This window comes from Pseudorca crassidens, chromosome 17, assembly GCF_039906515.1.
Source record: "Pseudorca crassidens isolate mPseCra1 chromosome 17, mPseCra1.hap1, whole genome shotgun sequence".
NCBI lineage: Eukaryota > Metazoa > Chordata > Mammalia > Artiodactyla > Delphinidae > Pseudorca > Pseudorca crassidens.
Genome location: NC_090312.1, coordinates 47142723 through 47163755, shown reverse-complemented (window position 1 = coordinate 47163755; position 21033 = coordinate 47142723). Strand labels below are relative to the sequence as shown.

Here is a 21033-nt window from a genome sequence, read left to right as displayed (position 1 = left end):
TATTTGTGTCTTCATTCTTTCAACAATGTCTTATAGTTTTCAGTGTATGAGTCTTTTACCTCCTTGGTTAAATTTATTCCTAGGTATTTTATTCTTTTTTTTGTGATTGTAAATGGGATTGTTTTTTAAATTTGTCTTTCTGCTAGCTCAGTGTTGGTGTATAGAAACACAGCCAATTTTTTGTATGTTGATTTTGTACCTTTCAACTTTACTGTATTTCTTTACTATTTCTAATACTATTTGGGGGAGTCTTTAGGGTTTTCTATATATGAAATCTTATCATTCACAAATAGTGACAATTTTTTTTCTTCCTTTCCAATTTAAATGCCTTTGATTTCTTTTTCTTGCCTAATTGCTCTGGCTGGGGCTTCCAATACTATGTTGAATAAGAGTGACAAGAGTGGATATTCTTTCCTTGTTCCTGATTTTAGAGGGATAGTTTTCAGTTTTTCCCCATTGAGTATGATGTTAGATATGGGCTTGTCATGTATGGCCTTTATTATGTTGCAGTATGTTCCTTCTATACCAACTTTATTGAGAGTTTTATCATAAATGGGTGTTTAATCTTCTCAAATGCTTTTTTTTTTTTTTATTCTGCCTCTCGGCAGTTATTTCCACCATTTTATCTTCCAGCTCACTTATTCATTCTTCTGTCTCAGTTATTCTGCTATTGATTCCTTCTAGTGTAGTTTTCATTTTATTTATTTTGCTGTACATCACTGTTTGTTTGTTCCTTATTTCTTCCAGGTCCTTGTTAAACATTTCTTGTATTTTCTCTATCTGTGCCTCCCTTCTATTTCCAAGATCATGGATCATCTTTACTATCATTACTCTGAATTACTTTTTAGGTAGGTTACATATTTCCTCTTCATTTATTTGGTCTTGTAGGTTTTTACCTTGCTCCTTCGTCTGTTGCATATTTTTTTGTTGTCTTAATTTTTTGTTGGGTGGGAGCGTGTTCCTGTCTTAATGGTTGTTTGGCCTGACGCTTCCAGCACTGGAGGTTGCGGGCAGTTGGGTAGAGCCAGGTTTTGGTGCCGAGATGAGGACCTCTGGGAGACCTCACTCCAATTAATATTCACTGGGGTCTGAGGTTCTTTGTTAGTCCAGAGGTTCAGACTCAGCACTCCCTCCACAGGAGCTCAGTCCTGACCCCTGGCCCATGAACTGATTCTGCAAGTGATGTGGTGTGACAAGAAAAAAAAAAAAGGAGCAGAACAATGACAAGGAGTAAAAAAGAAAATAAAAAACTAACAGGTATATTAGAAGAATTAAAAATATAAATGAAACAGCAACCAGAAGGTAAAACATAACCCCAGTAGCAAAAAAAAAAAAAAAAAAAAAAGCCAGAAAAGGCCTTGGCTGTGGGGGGCGGAGCTTAACTGGGGCGGGTCTAGGCTGGGGGTGGGCTTTAGGCTGGGGAAGAGCCTGTGTTCAGGACCTATGCTGCTGGAAAAGGCCCTGGGGATTGGGGGTGGGGGGTAGGCTCAGCGGGGCTCGAGGGGCCCTTGGGGTGCCTCCAGCCTCGGAGGGTGGAGTGCCAGGCCCAGCACCCCAGCAGTTTCAATGAGGCCGGAGTGGGCAGGGAAATGCTAGCTGTGTTCCCTCCGATTCTCCTATCCCGAGAGTCCCTCCCTGTTCGTGTCTACTCTTCCTCCCCCGTCTTCCACACCCACAGGACCCACGTGGCTGGAGGCCCAGGACCCCAGCTGGCTCCCAGGGGCTTGAGTGGGTAGGGGAAATGCTAGCTGTGTTCCCCCCGGATCCTCCAACCCCGGGGGTCCCTCCCGGCTCACCTCTACTCTTCCTCCCCCCTCCCTCCCATGTTCCCATGACCCATGCTGGAGGGGGCCCTGGAGGGCAGAGGACCAGGCCCTGGACCTCAGCAGGCTCCCCAGGGCCTGAGTGGGTGGGGGAAATGCTGGCCTCTGAACCCCTGAGGGTCTCCTCCGACTCCCGGTCCCCGTTGGTTTGCTCATGGTGAGTGGGCCTCTCCAGGAGTGGGAATCCCTCCCCTTCCCCAGCCACCCGTCAGGCGTGCCAGTCCCGTCCGGCCTCCACTTCTCCCCCCTCGTTCCCCACCACATCCTACCCGGTCGCTTGGGGGTTCCTCCCGTCCCTTTGGGTATTGAGGTCCCCCACCAGCATCTGGTAGGTGCCCTAGTTGTGAGGACATGTGAACTGTGTCCTCCTACTCTGCCATCTTGACTCCACCCTGTTTATATCACATCTTGGTCCACTCATCTGTTGATGGATATTTAGGTTGCTTCTGCATCTTGACAATTGTAGATAATACTACTTACAAATAAATGTAAGATGTTAGGGGAAAACCAGAATGAACTTTTTGGCCAGCCCAGTACAATGAACATTGCAGTGCATGTATCTTTGCAAATTAGTATTTTTTGGATGTATACCCAGGAGTGAAGTTGCTGGGTCATATGGTAGTTCTGTTTTTATTTTTTTGAGAAACCTCTGTACTGTTTTCCACAGTGACTGCACCAATTTACATTCCCACCAACAGTGTACAAGGGTTCCCTTTTCTCCACATCCTCGTCAACGTGTGTTATTTGTGTTCTTCATGGTGGCCATCCTGACAGGTGTGAGGTACTATGTTATTGTGGTTTTGATTTGAATTTTCCTGATGATTAGTGATGTTGAGCATCTTTTCACATGCCTGTTGGCTGTCTGCATGTCCACTTTGGAAAAATGTCTGTTCAGGTCTTCTGTCCATTTTTAAATCAGGTTCTTTGTTTTTTTGATGTTGAGTGGTATGGTCATTTTAACAATATTATTCATTCCAATCCAAGAACGTGGTATATCTTTCCATCTGTTTGTCTCATCTTCAGTTTCTTTCATTAGTGTCACAGTTTTCTGAGTACATGTCTTTTACTTCCTTAGATAGGTTTATTCCTAGGTATATACTCTTTCTGATGTGCTGGTAAACAGGATTGTTTCCTTAGTTTCTCTTTTTGATAGTTTGTTGTTAGTGTACAGAGATGCAACAGATTTCTGTATATTAATTTTGTATCCTGCAACTTTACCAAATTCATTGATGAGTTATTTTTTGGTGTGTTCTTAGGATTTTCTATTTATCTTGTCATCTGCAAGCAGTGAGTGTTTTGCTTCTTCCTTTCCAATTTGGATTCCTTTTCTTTTTCTTCTCTGATTGCTGTGGCTAGGACTTCCAGTATTATGCTGAATAAAAGTGGCAAGAGTGGGCATCCTTGTCTTCTTCCTGACCTTAGAGGAAATGCTTTCAGCTTTTCACCATTGAGTGTGATGTTAGTTGTGGGTGTGTCATATTGGGTCTTTATTATGCTGAGGTATGTTCCCTCTATGTCCACTTTCTGGAGAGTTTTTTTTTTTTTATCATAAATGGATGTTGAATTTTGTCAAAAGCTTTTTCTGCACCTGATTGAGATGATCATGTTTTTTATCCTTCATTTTGTTAATATGGTATATTACATTGCTTTGTGATCTTGAACCATCCTTGCATCCCTGGGATAAATTGCACTTGATCATGGTGTATGATCCTTTTAATGTATTGTTGTATTTGGTTTGCTAATATTTTATTGAGGATTTTTGGATCTGTTTTCATCAGGAATATTGACCTGTAATTTTCTTATTTTTCTTTTAATTTTATTTATTTATTTATTTATTTTTGGCTGTGTTGGGTCTTCGTTGCTGTGCACAGGCTTTCTCTAGTTGTGGTGAGTGGGGGCTACTCTTCGTTGTGGTGCACGGGCTTCTCATTGCAGTGGCTTCTCGTTGAAGAGCATGGGCCCTAGCCACACGGGCTTCAGTACTTGTGGCTCGCAGGCCCTAGAGCACAGGCTCAGTAGTTGTTGTGCATGAGCTTAGCTGTTCTGTAGCATGTGGGATCTTTCCAGACCGGGGCTCGAACCTGTGTCCCCTGCATTGGCAGGCGGGTTCTTAACCACTGCACCACCAGGGATGCCCCTGTAATTTTCTTTTTTGTTGTTGTCAGGATGATGATGGCTTCATAGAAATGAGTTAGGAAGTGTTCCCTCTTCTTCAAATTTTTGAAAGCTTTTTAGAAAAATAGGTGTTAATAGATATTAAATGTTTGGTAGAATTCACCTGTGAAGACATCTGGTCCTCTGCTTTTGTTTTTTGGGAGGTTTTTGAATACTGTTTCAATCTCTGTACTAGTGATCAGTCTACTCAGATGTTCTGTTTCTTCATGATTCAGTCTTGGAAGGTTGTATGAGTCTATGAATTTATCGGTTTCTTCTCAGCTGTCTGATTTGGTAGCATATAGCTGTTCATAATATGTTTTTATAATTCTTTGTATTTCTGTGTGTCTCTTGTTATTTCTCCTCTTTTGTTGCTGATTTTATTTATTAGAGCCCTCTCTTTTTCTTGTGAGTCTAGCTAAAGCTTTGTCAATTTTGTTTGTCCTTTTGAAGAAACAGCTTTTAGTTTCATTGATATGTTCTTTTGTCTTTTTAGTCTCTATTTCATTTATTTCTGCTCTAATCTTTACTGTATTCTTTATTTTACAGACTTTGGGCTTTGTTCTTTTCTTTCTAATTCCTTTAGGTATAAGTTTATTTATTTGAGATTTTTCTTGTTTCTGTGGTAGGCCTGTATTAGCATAAACTTCCATCTTAGTATTGCTTTTGCTGCATCCCATAAATTTTGGTATGTTGTGTTTTCATTTTCATTTGTCTTCAGGTAATTTTTGATTTCTCCTTTGGTTTCTTTGTTGAACCAATAGTTGTTCAGTAGCATGTTGTTCATTCTGCACATATTCATGATTTTTCCAGCTTTCTTCTTGTAGTTGATTTCTAGTTTTACACCATTGTGGTTGAAAAAGATGCTTGATATGATTTCAGATTTCTTAAATTTTTTGAGACTTGTTTCGTGTCCCAACATATGGTCTATCCTTAAGAAAATTCCATGTGCACTTGAGAAGAATGTGTTTTCTGCTACATTTAGATGGAACGTTCTTTACAAATCTATCAAATTCATATGGTATAATCTCACATTTAAGGCCACTATTTCCTTGTTGACTTTCTGTCTGGATGATCTATCCGTCAATGTAAGTGGAGTGTTAAAGTCCCTTACTATTATTGTGTTGCTGTCAATTTCTTCCTTTAGGTCTGTTAATAATTGTTTCATATATTTTGATACTCCTATGTTAGGTGCACATATATTAATCACTATGTCTTTTTGATTAAATTGTCCTCTTAATCATTATATACTCTCCATTTTTGTCTCTTGTTACCTTTTCTATTTGATGTCTATTTTGTCTGATATAAGTATAGCTATAGCCACTTTCTACTAGCGTTGAGTAGATGTTCTGTGTGAATCGTTCCACTTGTACATGTGTTTTTGATGTTTTTGTGGGAGGAGTAGAGCTTCAAATCCTACTCCTCTGCTATCTTTTTTTGTTTGTTTGTTCCCAAACAAGATGGCGGAGCCATCTTGATCGCTCCCCTATACCCACTTCCTTTTGGCTACTATTTGCTTGGAGTATTATCTTCTGTTGCTTCACTTTTAGCCTACATTTGTCTTTAGAGCTGAGATGAGTCTCCTGGAGGTAGCATATATTTGGGTCTTGTTTTTTAATTCATCTAATTCTGTGTCTTTTGATTAGTGAATTCAATCCATTTATATTTAGGGTGATTATTGTTAAATGAGGACTGCCATTTTATCTCCTGTTTTCTGCTTGTTTTGTATCTCCATTGTTTCATTTTCTTTGTGTTTCTGTCTGCTGTTTTGGTTTGGTGGTTTTCTAGACATTTTACTCAGTTTCCTCTTTTTTATGTTTTGTGTCTCTGCTCTAGATTTATGTATTGTGGTTCCATGGGGTTTGTATAAAATGTCTCATAGAGAAAATTGTCCTTTTTCTGACGATAGCATCAGACCTTTATTTACCTATATGGGTTCCATCCCTTACCTCTTCACTTTTGTGTTTTTGTTGTCTCAACTTACCCCTTTTTACGTTGTGAGTTTGTTAACAAATTGAAGTAGCTATATTTTTCTGCTTTTGTTCCCTTTTAACTTTTTTAAAATTTTATTTATTTATTTTTGGCTGCGTTGGGTCTTTGTTGATGCACGTGGGCTTTCTCTAGTTGTGGTGAGTGGGGGCTACTCTTGGTTGTGGTGTGCAGGCTTCTCATTGTGGTGGCTTCTCTTGTTGTGGAGCACAAGTTCTAGGCATGCAGACTTCAGGAGTTGTGGCTCGCGGGCTTAGTTGCTCTGCGGCATGTGGGATCTTCCCGGACCAGGGTTTGAACCTGTGTCCCCTGCATTGACAGGCGGATTCTTAACCACTGCGCCACCATGGAAGTCCCCTTTTTAACTTTTATGCAATAATAAAGTGTTTGAAAGACCTGTTCTGTAAGTTTGTTTATGTACAACATGATTAATATAATTAACATGCTATATGTATGCCATATATGAAAGTTAAGAGAGTAAATCCTAAGTGTTCTCATCACAAGGAAAAAACTTTCTTTCTTTTATTTTGTATCTGTATGAGGTGATCATTGTTCACTTATTGTGGTAATCATTTCATGATGTATGTAAGATTGTTATGTTGTACACCTTAAACTTATATAGTGCTTGCTGTATGTCAACTTGATCTCAATAAAACTGAAAGAAAAAAACCTATTCTGATAAAGAGTTGCAATTTTCTGATTACGTCTTTTCTATTTAACATCTTACTCAACGTTTTGTGTACTTTTGCCTTTTTGTTTCTAGTAGAAGTGATGCTTTCAACATTTTTTGTAAGGCAGGTCTAGTGTTGATGAACCCCATCAGCTTTTGTTTGTCTGAGAAAGTCCTTATTTCTCCTTCATATCTTAATGATGACTTTTCAGGATAGAATATTCTTTGGTGACTTTTTTTTTAACATCTTTATTGGAGTATAATTGCTTTACAATGGTGTGTTAGTTTCTGCTTTATAACAAAGTGAATAAGCTATACATATACATGTATCCCCATATCTCCTCCCTCTTGTGTCTCCCTCCCACCCTCCCTATCCCACCCTCTAGGTGGTCACAAAGCACCGAGCTGATCTCCCTATGCTATGCAGCTGCTTCCCACTAGCTATCTATTTTACATTTGGTTGTGTATATATGTCTGTGCCACTCTCTCACTACGTCCCAGCTTACCCTTCCCCCTCGCTGGGTCCTCAAGTCCATTGTATACCTCTGCATCATTATTCCTGTTGTGCCCTTAGTTTATTCAAAACCTTTTTTTTTTTTTTTTAGATCCATATATATGTGTTAGCATATGGTATTTCTTTTTCTCTTTCTAACTTACTTCACTCTGTATGACAGACCCTAGGTCCATCCACCTCACTACAAATAACTAAATTTGGTTTCTTTTAATGGCTTAGTAATATTCCATTGTATATATGTGCCACATCTTCTTTATCTATTCATCTGTCGATGGACAGTTAGGTTGCTTCCATGTCCTGGCTATAGTAAATAGAGCTGCAATGAACATTACAGTACATGACTCTTCTTGAATTTTGGTTTTCTCATGGTATATACACAGTAGTGGGATTGCTGGGTTGTATGGTAGTTCTATTTTTAGTTTTATAAGGAACGTCCATACTGTTCTCCATAGTGGCTGTATCAATTTACATTCCCACCAACAGTGCAAGAGGGTTCCCTTTTCTCCACACCCTCTCCAACATGTATGGTTTATAGATTTTTTGATTATAGCCATGCTGACTCGTGTGAGGTGATACCTCATTGTAGTTTTGATTTGCATTTCTCTAATGATTAGTGATGTTGAGCATCCTTTCATGTGTTTGTTGGCAATTTTTATGTCTTCTTTGAGGAAATGTCTATTTAGGTCTTCTACCCATTTTTGGATTGGTTTGTTTGTTTATTTGAAATTGAGCTGCATGAGCTGCTTGTATATTTTGGAGATTAATCCTTTGTCAGTTGCTTCATTTGCAAATATTTTCTCCCATTCTGAGGGTTGTCTTTTCATCTTGTTTATGGTTTTCATTGCTGTGCAAAAGCTTTTAAGTTTCATTAGGTCCCATTTGTTTGTTTTTATTGCAATTTCTCTAGGAGGTGGATCAAAAAGGATCTTGCTGTGATTTATGTCATAGAGTGTTCTGCCTATGTTTTCCTCTAAGAGTTTGATGGTGTCTGGCCTTACATTTAGGTCGTTAATCTATTTTGAGTTTATTTTTGTGTATGGTGTTTGGGAGTGTTCTAATTTCATTCTTTTACATGTAGCTGTCCAGTTTTCCCAGCACCACTAATTGAAGAGGCTCTCTTTTTTCCATTGTATAGTCTTGCCTCCTTTATCAAAAATAAGGTGACCATATGTGTGTGGGTGTATCTCTGGGCTTTCTGTGGTGTTCCATTGATATATATTTCTGTTTTTGTGCCAGTAACATACTGTCTTGATTACTGTAGCTTTGTAGTATAGTCTGAAGTCCAGGAACCTGATTCCTCCAGCTCTGTTTTTCTTTCTCAAGATTGCTTTGGCTATTTGGGGTCTTTTGTGTTTCCATGCAAATTGTGAAACTTTTTGTTCTAGTTCTGTGAAAAATGCCATTGGTAGTTGGATAGGAATTGCATTGAATCTGTAGATTGCTTTGGGTAGTAGAGTCATTTTCACAATGTTGATTCTTCCAATCCAAGAACATGGTATATCTCTCCATCTATTTGTAACATCTTTAATTTCTTTCATCAATGTCTTATAGTTTTCTGCATATAGATCCTTTGTCTCCTTAGGTGGGTTTATTCCTAGGCATTTTATTCTTTTTGTTGCAGTGGTAAATGGGGATGTTTCCTTAATTTCTCTTTCAGATTTTTCATTATTAGTGTATAGGAATGCCAGAGATTTCTGTGCATTAATTTTGTATCTTGCTACTTTACCAAATTCATTGATTAGCTCTAGTAGATTTTTGGTAGCATCTTTAGGATTCTGTATGTATAGTATCATGTCATCTGCAAACAGTGACAGCTTTACTTCTTTTCCAATTTCGATTCCCTTTATTTCTTTTCCTTCTCTGATTGCTGTGGCTAATACTTCCAAAACTATGTAATAATAGTGGTGAGAGTGGACAACCTTGTCTTGTTCCTGATCTTAGTGGAAATGGTTTCAGTTTTTCATCACTGAGAATAATGTTGGCTGTGAGTTTGTCATATATGACCTTTATTATGTTGAGTTAAGTTCCCTCTGTGCCTACTTTATGGAGGGTTTTTATCATAAATGGGTGTTGAATTCTGTTGAAACCTTTTTCTGCATCTATTGAGATGATCATAGGGTTTTTCTCCTTCAATTTGTTAATATGGTGTATCACATTGATTGATTTACCTTTATGGAAGAGTCCTTAAATTCCTGGGATATACCCCCACTTGATCATGGTGTATGATCCTTTTAATGTGTTGTTGGATTCTGTTTGCTAGTATTTTGTTGAGGATTTTTGCATCTATGTTCATCAGTGATATTGGCCTGTAGTTTCCTTTCCTTGTGACATCTTTTGTCTGGTTTTGATATCAGGGTGATGGTGGCCTCATGGAATGAGTTTGAGAGTGTTCCTCCCTCTGCTATATTTTGGAAGAGTTTGAGAAGGATAGGTGTTAGCTCTTCTCTAAATGTTTGATAGAATTTGCCTGGGAAGCCATCCGGTCCTGGGCTTTTGTTTGTTGGAAGATTTTTAATCACAGTCTCAATTTCAGTGCTTGTGATTGGTCTGTTTATATTTTCTATTTTTTCCTGGTTCAGTCTCGGAAGGTTGTGCATTTCTAAGAATTTGTTCATTTGTTCCAGATTGTCCATTTTATTGGCATATACTTGCTTGTACTAATGTCTCATGATCCTTTGTATTTCTTTTTTTTTTTTTTTTTGCGGTATGTGGGCCTCTCACTGTTGTGGCCTCTCCCGTTGCGGAGCACAGGCTACGGACGCGCAGGCTCAACAGCCATGGCTCACGGGTCCAGCTGCTCCGTGGCATGTGGGATCTTCCCGGACCGGGGTACGAACCCATGTCCCCTGCATTGGCAGGCGGACTCTCAACCACTGCGCCACCAGGGAAGCCCGATCCTTTGTATTTCTGAGGTGTCAGTTGTTACCTCTCCTTTTTCATTTCTATTTCTATTGATTTGAGTCTTTTTTTCCTTGATGAGTCTGGCTAATGGTTTATCAATTTTGTTTATCTTCTCAAAGAACCAGCTTTTAGTTTTATTGATCTTTGCTATTGTTTCCTTCATTTCTTTTTCATTTATTTCTGATCTGATCTGTATGATTTATTTCCTTCTAATTTGGGTTTTTTTGTTTTTCTTTCTCTAATTACTTTAGGTGCAAGGTTAGGTTGTTTATTTTAGATTTCTCTTGTTTCTTGAGGTAGGATTGTACTGCTATAAAGTTCCCTCTTAGAACTGCTTTTGCTACATCCCATAGGTTTTGGGTCACGTTTTCATTGTCATTTGTTTCTAGGTAATTTTTGATTTCTTCAGTGATGTCTTGGTTATTAAGTAGTGTATTGTTTTGCCTCCATGTGTTTGTATTTTTTACAGTTTATTTCCCTTAATTGATATATAGACTTACTGTGTTGTGGTCGGAAAAGATACGTGATACAATTTCAGTTTTCTTTAATTTATCATGGCCTGATTTGTGACCCAAGATATTGTCCATCCTGGAGAATGTTCCATAAGCACTTGAGAAGAATGTGTATTCTGTTGTTTTTGGATGGAATGTCCTATAATAAATCAATTAAGTCCTATAAGTATCAATTAAGTCCATCTTGTTTAATGTATCATTTAAAGCTTGTGTCTCCTTATTTTCATTTTGGATGATCTGTCCATTTGTGAAAGTGGGGTGTTAAAGTCCCCTGCTATGTTTCTGTTTTTGTCGATTTCCCCTTTTATGGTTGTTAGCATTTGCATTATGCATCATATGTTGGGTGCATAAATATTTACAATTGTTATATCTTCTCTTGGATTGATCTCTTGATCATTATGTAATGTCCTTCTTTGTCTCTTTTAGTAGTCTTTATTTTAATGTCTGTTTTGTCTGATATGAGAATTGCTCCTCAGCTTTCTTTTGATTTCCATTTGCATGGAATATCTTTTTCCATCCCCTCACTTTCAGTCTGTATGTGTCCCTAGGTCTGAAGTGGGTCTCCTGTAGACAACATATATACAGGTCTTGTTTTTGTATCCATTCAGCCAGTCTATGTCTTTTGGTTGGAGCATGTAATCCATTTATATTTAAGGTAGTTATCAATATGTATTTTCCTATTAACATTTGATGAATTGTTTTGGGTTTGTTATTGTAGGTCTTTTCCTTCTCTTGTGTTTCCTGCCTAGAGAAGTTCCTTTAACATTTGTTACAAAGCTGGTTTGGTGGTGCTGAATTCTCTTAGCTTTTGCTTATCTGTAAAAGTTTTAATTTCTCATTCCGAATCTAAATGAGAACCTTGCTGGGTAGAGTAATCTTGGTTGTAGGTTTTTCTCTTTCATCACTTTAAATATGTCCTGCTAGTCCCTCTGTCTTGCAGAGTTTCTGCTGAAAGATCAGCTGTTAACCTTATGGGGATTCCCTTGTATGTTATTTGTTGTTTTTCCCTGGCTGCTTTTAATATTTTTTCTTTTTATTTAATTTTTGATAGTTTGATTAATATGTGTCTTGGTGTGTTTCTCCTTAGATTTATCCTGTATGGGACTCTCTGCGCTTCCTGGACTTGTTTATTTCCTTTCCTATTTTAGGGAAGTTTTCATCTATAATCTCTTCAAATATTTTCTCAGTCCCTTTCTTTTTCTCTTCTTCATCTGGGACCCCTGTAATTCAAATGTTCATACGTTTTTTGTTTTCCCAGAAATCTCTATGACTGTCCTCAATTCTTTTCATTCTTTTTTCTTTATTCTGCTCTTCAGGAGTTATTTCCACTATTTTATCTTCCAGGTCACTTATCCGTTCGTCTACCTCAGTTATGCTGCTATTGATTCCTTCTAGAGAATTTTTATTTTCATTTATTGTGTTGTTCATCCTTGTTTATTTGCTCTTTAGTTCTTCTAGGTCCTTGTTAAACATTTCTTGTATTTTCTCCATTCTATTTCCAAGATTTTAGATCATCTTTACTATCATTATTCTGAATTTGTTTTCAGGTAGACTGCCTATTTCCTCTTCATTTGTTAGGTCTGGTGGGTTTTTACCTTACTCCTTCATCTGCTGTGTGTTTCTGTGTCTTCTCATTTTGTTTAACTTACTGTGCTTGGGGTCTCCTTTTCACAGGCTGCAGGTTCATAGTTCCCATTGTCTTTGGTGTCTGCCCCCAGTGGGTGAGGTTGGTTCAGTGGATTATGTAGGCTTCCTGGTGGAGGGGACACTAGTGCCTGTGTTCTGGTGGATGAAGCTGGATGGGCAAGACCATGTCTGATGGTGTGTTTTGGGGTGTCTGTGACCTTATTAGGATTTTACGCAGCCTCTCTGCTAGTGGGTGGGGTTGTGTTCCTGTCTTGCTAGTTTTCTGGCATAGGGAGTCCAGCACTGGAGCTTGCTGGTTGTTGAGTGGAGCTGGGTCTTAGTGTTCAGATGGAGATCTCTGGGAGAGCTTTTGCCTTTTGATATTACATGGAGCCGGGAGGTGTCTGTTGGACCAGTGTCCTGAACTTGGCTCTCCTACCTCAGAGGCACAGGCCTGACACCCGCTCAGAGCACCAACACTGTGTCAGCCACATGGCTCAGAAGAAATGGGAGAAAAAAAGAAAGAAAGAAAAAAAAAAACAGGTACATGGGGAGTTTTTGCCTTTTGGGAAGTCTGAGGTCTTCTGCCAGTGTTCAGTAGGTATTTTGTAGGAGTTGTTCCACATGTTGATGTATATCTGATGTATTTGTGGGGAGGAAGGGGATCTCCACTTCTTACTCCTCCACCATCTTGAAGGTCTCCCAGATTTGTTTTCTTAAGGCCTTACTTACTACTCTGTCAGTCTTCAGCTCTACTTTGCCAATAGATGATATGTTGTTTACAGCCCTGTCTTTTGAAATTGATATTATATTTAAACTAAATTCAACCAATGCCTTTTGTGCCACTGTGAAAGACATATTAAATAAGTGTTCAACATAGTATGATGCTCTTCATACTTGGTTGTTTTTCAGAATCTTAAATTACTTAACATTTGAGTAAGAATATTGACCACATATCCACTATTGTTTTTTTAAAAAATATATTTGTTTGGATTCTATTTAAAGAGAACAATTTTTCTTAAATTTTACTTTTTTTGTCTGTGTGAGTGTATTAATTGACAAAATATGTGACAGCCTACCCAGATATTTTACTTGATTTTGGACTATCTTTGATCATTGAGTCACATAGATTACTTTATACCAGGAAGCTAGAATTTCTTCCACGTAAGACCACATATGAGAAATCTGTAGTGATTACTGCAACTTGTATAATTATTAAATACAGATATAAGATGCAATAGATGTTAGAATACTGAACAGTATTATTTATAAGTAAATGCTCTAATTTTAACTAAATTTTCTTCCTTTTTGTCTCCCTTACTCCCTCTCCTTCCCTCCCTCTCCCCTCCTTCCTTACTTCCTTTCCTCTTACTTTTTTAAAACACCTAACATTTATCAAGTGCTTATTCTATATCAGCTTTTGTTCTAAGTGTTAAATATTTATGAACTCATTTAATACTTGTAATGACTCTGGAAGGTAAGTGCTGTTTATAGTTATGAGTAGAAACTGAGGCGCAGAGTTAGTCTTTTTTAATATATTGCTAGATGTTTTTAATTCTCACTTTTACAGATGAGAAAATCTCGTTTATTAAATAACTAAGAAGTGTTAATTATCACTGTTAAAACTGATGATTGACAGTTTTTTTTTTATTGTCAGAAGTAGTCCAGGGCTTCCCTGGGGGTGCAGTGGTTGAGAATCCTCCTGCCAGTGCAGGAGACACGGGTTCGATCCCTGGTCCAGGAAGATCCCACATGCCGCAGAGCAACTAAGCCCGTGTGCCACAATTACTGAGTCTGTGCTCTAGAGCCATGGGGCCACAACTACTGAGCCCGCATGACACAACTACTGAAGCCCACATGCCTAGAGCCCGTGCTCTGCAACAAGAGAAGCCACCACAATGAGAAGCCCACTCACCGCAACGAAGACCCAACACAGCCAAAAATAAATAAATAAAATAAATAAGTTCATTTAACAAAAAACCAAAGAAGTGGTCCAATAGGAAAAAAGGAGCAGTAGTTTAATTAAAGTCATTGTCACCTAGTTTATACCTGATACTTAGATGGTGAGTCTTGATATTTTGACCACTACTCAGCTTTCTCATCTGTAAAAAAGATTGGATAACAAACAAGGTATTAGATACAAAAGTTTTGTGAAAAACATAAATTGCTTCAAAAATATTCATGTGCTTCTTCATGTATGTGAATGAACATATGGTAGCTTAGATAATTTAAAGAATTAGGTAGAATTAATTTTCAGATATTCAGGGAATCTAAGAGTATGGAATAGTCAGAAGCAGCCCAAGGAAGCTTGAATCATATGGACTGTGTCAGGGAAAGGCAAGGAGTGAATGGTTATTGTCTAGTCAGATTAATCATGAACAATGAAGGGGAAATAGAAAGTAGTTAAGAAGTGTCTGTAAAGGAAATCATGGATAGGATCAGTGTCATTGGAAGTATGCCTGAGATGATCTTACCAGCAGCCTGAGAATATCTTACCAGCAGCCTTGTGCTAGAGGAAGAGAAGAGTAAATGCAAATAATGCACCAACCGAAGAAACTAAAAAAGAAAAGATCCTTTTAATCAATAGTTATGAAGAATCAGTTGAAGGCTTTGAACTAAGTAAAATACTTTATGCCATTCTTGCAATTGAGTTAAAACAAATTATCAGAAAACACAAAGTTTTTAACCATCTTGCTGTTCTAGATACATAATGTGTGAACTGTAAACACAGAAATAAATTTTAAAGCATTCTTATTTTCAATCCATTGATATTGAACTCGCCAGTTACTTTTCCTTCATCATTACATCATTCAGTGAACTTCAGCCTGTCCAATCTCACATCCTTCTGTAATCACCCTTTGTTTGACTGCTCTTTTACATAGACTCTGACAGAATCATTTTCCCTTAAGCCATATAGAATTGTCATGCCCAGCTTTAGTTCCGCACGTTAATGAATCATGTCCTATTCAAAAGCTCTAATACACACTTTAGCATTTAAAAACATGCTGCATATTGTTATTGTTCCATGTTGCAAGTCTTCTTTTCTCATCCATCAAAATTGGAAATGCTATTACCCATCAGTATACAATACTTCTGCCCCACCTGAAAACTCTTTCCACCCTTACTCCATTCTTCTCCCCACCAGTTCCTAACTCATCACTAAGCACAAAGGTGATGCTTTGTTTATGGAATGAAACATTTTTGAGACTCACAAAAAAAAGGCGAATTGAGGGCATGTTTAACACTACTTTCAATTATGTCCTTCAGCTTTACTATTGGGGAAAAGAAGATGATGAGCCATTTGACAAAATCAACTGATAAGGAGGCAAATGCACCTTGTTTCAGAAGAAGGAAGAGTAGAGCAGGCATAGGATGAGGCTTTTCTTATTTGTCAGTGTGAGTGCAAGTTGTATGCTGTTTAGATTTTAAAGTATAGAAGGACCATATGGGTACATTTCTGTGTATTGCGACTAGGCCTTCCTTAGAACAGTGGGTGCATTTTAAGAATGTTTAAAAACACTTTCTTAGTAATGAGTTGGCATTTATTAAGGCAGTGTTAATATCCTTTTAAAATCACTTTTTGCCAGAGTTACTAATTTGATACAACATTTCTACCTCATTTATTAAATTTTCTTATAGCAACTGTGTACCTTACTTTGATGTTTTGTGAAGATAATGTAAAGGTAAGGTGATTTGGAAATTTTGGAAAGGAATCTTATTTTTTCTTTTTAACTATATAACTGAAAATTTCTTCGAGAGGAAATTTTATGAGTGCAGGCTCTGGATCAAACTGCCTGGTTCTAGTCCTGATGATACCACTTATTAGTAGTGTGAACTTGGGAAAACTACCTCTCTGTGCCTCAGTCTCTTGTAAATAGGAAGATAAAGATAGAACCTTCCTCCTAGGATTGCTGTGATGATTAAGTGAGCTAGTGCCTGTAAAGTGTTAAGAATAGTGCCTGGCTCAGACTACTGCTCAGTATTAGCTATTAAAGAAAATGTTAGATTCCTCCAAGATAAGTGTATTTTTACCACCTGTTTTACAAGGGGACCATAAAGTATCTGAATGTGAGGCTATGTTCCTATGTCCCATAGTTAAAATAGACTAGAAAAACCGGAGATCTGATACCAGTTATTGTAATTAAACTTTTAAGTTTCAACCTACATGAAGGATGTATTTATGTTAAATGTTCAAATGAGGTGTCTTCACTTAGTAGATAATATTCTTTTAAAAAGAGTTATGCTATTTGTTTTTAAGTTATATGATCATCCTGTGAATAACTTTTAGAGTGTTGATGACTTTTAGATTTAAATTCAGTTGAGTCTCTTATCAAAAAGTGGCTAAGAAAAAAAAAAAAAGTGGCTAAGAGTTAGTGTCCTCTGTGCCTTCATCAAAAAGAGAAGTGAAGAGTTTTCTCTTCATGTTATGATTGTCAGGAAGATTAATTGCTGGCAATAACAGTAGAAGAGTTAAACCTGCAAGCAATAGCTCACCTGTGTGCTTAGATAGTACAAGGAGTTCAGGCCTACTTACGTGTAGTATATAATGCCTGGAGAGGCAAAGATGAGGCTAAGGGGTGTGGACTTTACCTTCTGGAATTGGGTAAAGATAAACTGAAGGATCTTAACAAGAGATATATTCAGAGTGGAGACTGAAGCATGATTAATGACTGAGGGGAGGGCCCAATGAGAAGTGTTGAGAAAGAAAGAAGAGAGAACCAATGAAGGAGTGTTGTAGTCTCAGGAGATGTGAATCAGAAACATAGGTGGAGGAGCTTACTCTGGATACTGAAAGAGTTGATAAATGATGTTGAGAGCCCTGGTGAAATTGTAGATGCATCTTTCCAATGGCATTTACCTACAGCTTGGAACAGTTTTAAAACTCCCTCCTTATAAGAGTGGAGAAGGCCGTTCTGGTACTGAGAACCGCAGGATGGATGTTTGAGAGAATGTGTGGCTAGGAATTGAGTGCCTGATTCATGTAATAGTCTAGGCTGTAAATAGAAAAGTTAGACTAGGAGGGAACTATGAGCCTAAAGAATATGGGAGATAAAGCACCCAGAATTTATAATGAGGTCTCAAAGAGCACATGTAATATGAGGATGTGAAAGATCTGGAAGGACAGAATACAGAGAGTAACACATTGCGTTCAGTATTTTGGAATGATGACAAAGTTCAGGTTGTGGCTAAATTGGGGTAGCACCGAAGGTCATGGAACTGTAAGATTTATGATCTTGTCCACCTGAATGTTGAAATCTTCCAGATTGTTGAGAGAAGTTGGCTTTGAGATGTGGTTACAGATATTTTTGTAGGTTTAAGTCCAGGAGTCAAATTTTAATTAAAATGGCAGAGTAGGTTGGGAAGTCAAAGTTAACAGCAATTGAAGTTACAAATGGTGGTTAAAGAGCTGGATATTATCATTTTCAAATGGGACTTTTTGCATGAGGGTAAAAGAGTAATAGGTAGAATCGATTGCAATGATCAATTAGTGAGTAATCTGTAGAATGTAATGACATTTGCTGGAAACTCTCTATTTTCCTACTTTACAGTGATAAATCTGGGGCCCAGAACAGGGAAGTGATTTGCCCAAGGTCACACAGTTATAGAGCTAGTAAATAGTAGAATTAATGTTTGAGTCAGGTGTCTTTAAACTGCAGTATTCCATCTCTACTGGACATTGGAACTAAAATTTTTTATTTTAATTTTCAAAATTTGTATTTAAACCAGATTTTAGAGCTTTTGAGTCTTTTTGAAACTGGCACGTAATCTTACACGTTTTATCCTTTTTAATAGTGTGATTTTTAGTGTTTCTTTGTTACTATTTTTTTCCATTTTGAAATAGTTAAGGATGGGCAAGCATAATATTTATTTTATTTATTGCTCCCTTTCTCTGTTTTCTTAACTTCACTAACATAGGTTCTATTTTTGTTGTCAGCACTGGGATGTTAGAAACTTGCCATTTACAAGCCTCTTCCATAGGTAATTCTAATTTAAATGATTAGCCTTCCTATGAAAAGAAAAAAATATATCTGTGACTGACCCTGGGAGTCTGGGAATTCTTTACTTTGAGCTATTAGCACCACTGTTCATTTTTTGAAATCCAGCTGTTAATTGTTTATGCAGCATTCATCCTATTGGAACAGTGCAATTTCAAATGTTTGCCTCTTTTTTACACTCAGGGGTAATTAAAAGCAGCAGTATCTCATTCTAAGCAGTGGGCTACCCACATCTTAAATAAAATCTAGAGAGAAAGAGAAGAGGATGATAACTTTCATTTCCAGTATCTCAATTACATAATAATGACTTAACTCCTCCTTTCCCACACCTCATGAAAAATTGCTGTTAAATCTGAATGGGAAGATAGAGCACATTCTATTGGAACATTGGCATTACATAAGTAATTGTCACTTTTAAAAGTAGTTTTTATAATTTTGTTGTAAGATGATGCAGTTAGCATCTGTTGTCAGTGTACTGTAATGGTGTACACTAAAGTTCTACATCCTCTTCTTTCACAGGGTGAATTTGGAAACAAAGTAATTTTCAGAGATCTGAGAGATTGAGCTTGATATATTAGGAAAAGTTACCATAATGCCTAACATAACTATTCTTATTTCTCATGTCCTTAAAATGGTACTCCTGTCCCCTCTTCCACTCCCAATGTTTTCCGGGTTGTGCTAAGTTTTGTTTCTACTCTGGAGTGTGTGGAGGGAAAGAGAAACAAAATATGTCAAGGAGAAAAAAAACTTATCTGAATATTCTTTAAATTATTTTCCTTGTAGTCCTTCAAACTTGTAGTCTTAAATTTTTTAAAGTATCTACTGTATATATATATACAGTATATATATTTAATTGGGCTGTATATATATATCTATATATATATATCTATATATATCTATATATATCTATATATATATATATATATATATTTATATAGTTTGATTCATTTGCTAATATTAACTTACAGTATTTTCAGTGTTGTGGCTAAGTAGGAAGTAGAAAATCAGTGATTTTTCAGGAGCTAAAGATTATTATTTTAAACTTTCATACAGTCAATTTACTGAGAACCCACTATGTCCCAGGCAATGTTGATTACTGGCTGTATTTTCCTGTGCTGTACAATATATCCTTGTTGCTTATTTTATACATAGTAGTTTGTGTCTCTTAGTCCGATACCCCTATCTCACCCCTTTCCCCTTTCCTCTTCTCAGTGGTAACCACTAGTTTGTTCTCTATATCCGTGAGTCTGTTTGTTTTGTTGTATACATTCATTTATTTTATTTTTTAGATTCCACGTATAAGTGATAACACAGCATATGTTTTTCTTTGACTTATTTCCTTAAGCATAATACTCTTTAGGTCCATGCACATGTTGCAGCTGTCAACATTCCATTCTTTTTTATGGCTGAGTAATATTCCATTGTGTATATATGTGTGTGTATATATATATATATATACCACATTTTCTTTATCCATTCATCTGTTGATGGGCGCTTAGATTGCTTCCATATCTTGGCAATTGTAAGTAATGCTGCTATGAACATTGTGGTGCATGTATCTTTTTGAATATATTCTTTTTCTTCAGACACATACCCAGCAATGGAATTGCTGGATCATATGGTCGTTCTATTTTTAGTTTTTTGAGGACTCTCCATACTGTTTTCCGTAGTGGCTGCCTCAATTTACAATCCCATCAACAGTGTACTAGGGTTCCCTTTTCTGCACATCCTCACCAACATTTGTTATTTGTAAACGTTTTGGTGATAGCCATTCTGACATGTGTGAGGTGATATCTCATTGTGGTTTTGATTTACATGTCTCTGATGGTTATCATTGTTGAGCATTTTTTCGTGTGTCTGCTGGCCATCTGTATATCTTCTTTGGAAATATGTCTTTGCCCATTTTTTAATTGGGCTGTTTTTTTTTTTGATATTGAGTTGTATGAGCTGTTTACATATTTTGGATATTAACCCCTTATTGGCCATCTTATTTGCCAGTATTTTCTCCCATTCAGTAGGTTTTTACATTTCATCCATGGTTTTCTTCACTGTACAAAAGCTTTTAAGTTTAATTAGTTCCCATTTGTTAATTTTTGCTTTTATTCTTTTGTCTTAGGAGACACATCCAAAAAAATATTGCTGTGGTTTATGTCAAAGTGTGTTCTGCCTATATTCTCTCCTAGGAATTTTATGGTTTTAGGTCTTTTTAGATCTTTAATTCATTTTGAGTTTATTTTTGTATATGGTGTAAGGAAACGTTCTAATCTTATTCTTTTACATGTAGCTGTCCAGTGTACAATATCATTGAAAGGTCTTCATCTGCTGATTCTATCTCCTGTGTCATTTATGAGAGTCTCTCTATTATTTGATTTTTCTCCTGGTTGTTTCTGTGTCTTTTTATGTGTAGTAATTTTTGGTTGCATGCTATGAATTTTATGTTGTTGTTGTTGTTGTTGTTGTTGTTGTTGTTGTTGTTGTTGGTGGTGGTGGTGGTGGTGGTGGTGGTGGTGGTGGTGGTGGTGGTGGTGGTGGTGGTGGTGGTGGTGGTGTGTGTGTGTGTGTGTGTGTGTGTGTGTGTGGTGTCCACATATGTGTATGCGTTTTAATTTCCCTTTGAATTAAAAACTTGTGGACCAGCTTGATCAGTTCAGTGTTCATTTTTAAGCTTTATTTGGGTGAGTCTAGAGTAGACTTTACTTTTGGGCTAATTTAACCCTCCTATTAATGCACAGCCCTTCTGAACTTTTCCACTGAAAGCGCTGGATATTCAACAAAGCTGCTCAGACTCACTTATCTCCCAGCCCTCTGTGTACTCTGGGAATTGTTCAGTTTATGGTTCCCAGGCAGT

At 37.3% G+C, this 21033-nt stretch overlaps 1 protein-coding gene across 1 annotated transcript in view; it reads left to right on the top strand.

The window, feature by feature from the left end:
- Window positions 1–21033, top strand: part of DECR1 (2,4-dienoyl-CoA reductase 1) — a 50843-nt gene that overhangs the window by 18331 nt on the left and 11479 nt on the right. The gene's annotated exons all lie outside the window — the stretch shown is intronic.